The sequence below is a fragment of the Pinus tabuliformis genome, chromosome 4_2, assembly GCF_031772625.1.
Source record: "Pinus tabuliformis cultivar Carrire ecotype Pingquan chromosome 4_2, CPIR1, whole genome shotgun sequence".
In the NCBI taxonomy this organism is placed as follows: Eukaryota; Viridiplantae; Streptophyta; class Pinopsida; order Pinales; family Pinaceae; genus Pinus; species Pinus tabuliformis.
Genome location: NC_142304.1, coordinates 893,311,834 through 893,317,312, shown reverse-complemented (window position 1 = coordinate 893,317,312; position 5,479 = coordinate 893,311,834). Strand labels below are relative to the sequence as shown.

The following is a 5,479-nucleotide window of genomic DNA, read 5'->3' as shown; positions in this document are numbered from 1 at the left end:
AGAAGACATGGTCCTCTCCCATTAATTTCCCAATTTTATATTCATGTCACATTTCCAAATGTACTCCCAGCTTTACTTGGGAGAAGAGATGTCAACTGTAAGGATGGATGAGAATTTAATGACATTAATGAGAGGTGGTTGAGATGGAGAAGAAAGGGAGGGTATAAAAAGGGAAGGGGAAGAGAGAAAAAGGGGAGGTTGGGACTTGCATTTGATTTTGGGGGTTGTTTGTGATTTTAGAATTTGTTGTGATTTTTGGAGACCTTAAGAACCTGTGGAGGTTTCTTGGGTTATTGAGAGGAGGGAAATATTGTTCATCTTGGTCTGGATCATTCATCTTGGACACACACAGTACACCTGGTTGGACTTGGGCTCGGAGGGCTAAGGAACCTGTGAAGGTTTCCTGGGCTAGGAATTATTTCCTAGTTGGCTGGGAGGTAAATCCAGTTGGGTCAATCAAGAGGAGCGTTTAGCAGGAGCAGAAGCTCAAAGGCATCTCCACCAGCCACCAGTACTGGTATTCTTCTATAGGTTACTCAGGTAAATTTATTAAAATGAAATGTTCTCCATAAGTTATAAGGATTAGAATGTAAATGGTAAAATTTTATTTGTTTAAAAGTCTTGTAATAAAGTAAACTATTGCCTCTTATTGTATTTAAATTCATCAGAAATAGGTCTATTAGAAGACCCTAGGATAGGGCTCTTACACATGGTATCAGAGCTTGGGTTCAAAATCTGTACCTTGAAGCCTACCCACAAGAGATTTTTCAAATCTAGTTGAATCTTTGAAGACAAAGACATTACTAACCTATAAATTGCACTTTAAAATTTTACTTGCAATCCAGTAGAAGCTTCCATCTAAGCTAAAATAACACTTTAGTTTCTGTTGCAACAAGAAAATTTCCTGTTTTCACGCAAATAAAATTGTGTAGAAGACCATTTTGTGCTAAACCTTTTGGCAGTATTCTTTGAAGGCTGTTCTTTGAGAAATTTGAAGTAATATTAGCATGTGTTCATGTTTGCGACATTCCATGCTTTGCGCAGATGAAGAAGTGAGCTCTCTAAACTTCTTTTCCCATTCTCTTTGAGCAATTTCCTCAACCTTGTGCTGATCAATCAACTCTACCACTGTTCTAGCACCCTTTCCATTTCCATCTCTTTATCACTTCCCGAGTCAATTTGTCTCTCTTGATCTTCTGAAGGGTAGCCGACAATAAATTGTGAGTGAACTCTCCCTCTTCATTCTTCTCCCGAATTTTTTTTCTCCAATTTGATCAGCCCTTAGATCAATTTGATCTTCGTGCTCTGCAGCTTGGCTGCAAGAATTGCCACCAATTTCTTTCTCATCTTTGAGAGGAAGACCTCCATCAAAATCTTTCTTCGACATAACATCGTATACTTTCAAAAACTGGTCCACATATTCCTTTTTCCCTAAATCGGAAAACTCTTTCAAAGTGGAATTTGTTGGCTTCTTATTTTCATCTTTGCTGGAAGCAGTTAGAACCCTTTGTTCCACTTCCTCCTCTGTAACTACTCTTGTTTCTCTTATACTTCATTACTCAGCCACCAATGTGAACCATTGGTCTGTTTGGTGTCTTTGCTAAATCAAACATGCCTGCATGAGCAACTTTTTTTCCTTTTGACCGCTTCCCCTATTATTTCTTGAAATCCTTGATCATCCACACATTTATGTATCGCATCCCTCATACTTATCTCTGAAGGACTAAAAAGACAAACTTTGAAGTTTCCATCTGCCAAAGACGCAATCTATTGCATCCACCACAAAAATGTTGTGTCATTGATGTAATGAAAGAAACAGTTCCCACAAATCCATCTATCTTAAGGTTCTTTGCTGTGTCAGATGAATGATATTGAAGCCGTTGGAGACCATTGTGGTGTTTTAGAATTGTGTCAAGCATCTCAGCATAAGGAACAAGCTTCTTGACATTCCACACATTTCCATCAAAAGGCAGGAACTCGATGAATTGCACATTAATCAGCTTTTCCCTTGTCATTTCTACAAAGTCACAAATCTCATCATCATTTAGCCCATGCATCACAACACAATTTACCTTCACAGGATTGTAACCAAGACTGGTAGCAGTTTCTATTGATTCCAGAACTTTTGCATGCCCTTTGCGTCTGGTCAAGAACTCAAATTTTGCAGGAACCATCGTATATAAACTAATATTTAATGAATTTAATCTAGCTTCTTTGAAATTTGGAAGCTCTTTGCTAGGGTAAGACCATTTGTAGTCATTTCCAGAGTTTTGAGTCCTTTTATTCCGGACAAGCGAACACATACATCTTCGATGTCTGGTCGAATAGTTGGTTCCCCATCAATCAACCTGATCTTATCCACACCTGAAGACACAAAAAGGTTTTCCAAGCAGATAATTTCATTTTGAGACAAAAGCTTTGGTTTGGGAGTAAGCTCCACACCTTCATCAGGCATGCAATATTGACACCTTAGGTTGCATCACTCAGTCAGGGAAATTCTTAGGTAGGTATGCATCCTTCCAAATGGATCAATAAGCATATCTGATACAGTTGCATTTTCCACAGATGATTCTGTGACAGGATTTGCAGCAGAAGTTGCTAATGACCTCCAGCCTAGTTGATAAATAGCATGGGATACTAGCCTTACTCTTTCCAAAAATAGAGATGAAGAGAAATACTTCATAGAATTGGCAGGTACTATATAGGAATATAATGACTGCATCTTTTCATCCTGGTAGAAATTCATACAGAAAACCACTTCAGGGAATGACAAATTTCAATTCACAAATATAACATTTATCTATAACATGCACAATACAAATATAAAAATTCAATTCTGCCAAACTTATTTCCCGTCTTATAGAACTAATAAATTGTCAGTACCTTTATACAATGGAAATACTTAACATCAAACCAGTTTAGCAAAAGATGTTCAAATATTAACATTTATAAGAAAATAGGGCTACACCATATCACTAGCATCTTTTAGAATCTGGGTTGGTCTCATGGGATAGAACCTTTAGAAGAACATAGGAGTGCAAGTGAAAAGTTGTGGGGACCTTGCATTAATATCTGTGCTATGGCTTCTTTGCAAAATGATCAATTGTGCAACTGTAAGTGGCACCAATATTTGAAAAGGTTGTCTTTCTATTCTCAACAACATTGTGAGCAATAGGAGCCAACCACAGGAATATACACATGTGTACATTAAGGATGCATCAAATAGTTTTATTTCAAAGGAGAGATCCCTTGTTGATTTGCTAAAAATACCAAGCAATTTAAACACGGATTTTATGCTTGAACGAGAATTAGTGAAGAAATGAAGCAAAGTCCCTCAATACACCATTAAATTGAAACAAATTGAATATTATATCTTAAAATTGACTGTATTGTCCTTGATAACAAAATTATGGTTTTTTTTTTAATCCTAGAGGTCATTAGGAGCAGGTGAACCAATTGGAGATCCAAACTCACAGGTAATATTTAAAAGACAGCCATAGGTAAAGGTTTTTTTTTCATTGCGGTATTGATCTCATATGATAACAAGGTAAAAATATTTGACAATGGTCTAAGTTTCACAGTTGGAGGGGGCCTTCATTTAAGGCACTGGACTACAAGGCTTGCTACCATAATGTAATCCCAAGTATGATTCTATTACAAGATCAACGTATTCATCTTCTCCTTAAGTTTGGAAAGTTAGATTTTCTAAGCTATTGCAACAAACTAGGTTATTTCATCAAAAGCACACACGCACACACAAACACACAAAAGTCGATCTCCACGTTTGCCCAAATTGGTGCAGAACCAAAGATCAAGAAGGTCTACCTATTACCTAAAGCCATCGGGACTCAACCTATGTAGAGTCACCCAACTTGGATTTTGGATTACGAGATGATCTTGTTCAAGTGTGGTCAAAGGAGCACAAGAACTACTCCTAAGAATTACAAAAGTGATTCTAGCGTTTCCATGTTTCTTGGGAATTGGGAACTAGAATGAAACGATCCCCTTCCCACGAGAGCAGCATAGGAATTGCTAGAACTTCCTAGGATATTCAATGGTAGAGTTGTGCTACTCTAGAAAGGATTCCCTGTCCATTCTTCATAGTTGGTAGCACACAAGGTCTCTCAACCTATTGAGGAGAGCCTTTGAAATGGAAACCACTTTAGAAAACAAAGTTGTTTGTCCTATTCTGTTTCTACACCTTATAACTGCAAGAATGCCAATGTCTGTTTTGTTTCTGGTAACATAGGATTTTGGCACTAAAATGATACAGGTTATCATACAAATTCATTTCCTCAGTATTTGAAATTCAAACCATATATGGAAGAAATCCATTTCACCATCTCGTTTGTTTCAAGGAAGGCATGTTGTGCATGACTTCCACATGCAACAACATTGTCTATATCTTATTCAAAGTAAGACCTTTAATGATTCAAGTGACTTGTTAAATTCAAGATATTTTCATGCATTAGAGGCTACTTTTGGAGATTTTGACTCTGTTTGAATTGTGTGGTTGAGATGCAAAGACCATGTCATACTTATTGAGCTAAATTTTTTATGCACAATACAAAAAATCACTGTTAAATAACTAATTTGCTCAGGATTTGATGCATTTGTATTTTTTTTATGGTAGTCAGTTTTGTTTGCAAATGTTATAAACCATCTCCTCACAATCTTCCTCTCCCTTTCATACATGCATTCTTATATCTGTTCAGATTGGCAGTGGTGAATTTATTCCCTATAATCATGTTCTCTCCATGGGTCACAATTGTTGATGATTATGGCTGAAGAAAAAAAAGAAAAAAGATGATGTTATAGTAATTGATTACCTAGAGAATTTGCTATTGTTCCTACCACTCAGCCTAAGGATGAAAGTCTTCTTTTGTTTGCACCTCCTTCACCAATATGTTAGGCATGAGGTTGCACATATCATTGGATATGTGGATCACTACCAATATTTTAGATAGTTGATATTGAACATGGTTTGATACAACATATTTTATAAATATTTCATCTTGGCATACGATGCGCAGGTTATGGTTGCACATATGTTACCATACTTCATGAAATTTTGTGCCTCCTCATGTTCTATTCATTATTTTAATCAAGACACATGTTTATTTTTCATTTTTATTTATTTTTGTAAGTATAGGACTAGCTATTCAAATTTCATATGAACAATAAAATTCACATTCAAACTGGAAGTTTGGTTAGGTAAACCCCAACTTATTTTCTTAGTCAGCACTTGTGCTAACTTGAAGGATTGTGCATAACATGACAAAAAATATCATGAATAGTTGATTGCTTGCTAAATCTGTGTATGACCCAACCAAAATAAACATGAATAATTTTATTGTTTGATAAACCTTGCCTTCTAGCACCTAGACAGTGGTAGATATGCGTTGGACCCTACCTTCCATAACCTAAGCTAACATAATAGAAAGTAGAAAGCATAAAAACGAGAATCTTAGAGAGTGAT

The 5,479-nt window shown here is 36.3% G+C and overlaps 1 pseudogene; it reads right to left on the bottom strand.

Annotated features, from left to right (window-relative positions):
• Window positions 1-1,559: 1,559 nt before the first annotated feature.
• LOC149172578 (GTP 3',8-cyclase pseudogene) lies at window positions 1,560-2,554 on the bottom strand (annotated as a pseudogene).
• Window positions 2,555-5,479: the final 2,925 nt, after the last annotated feature.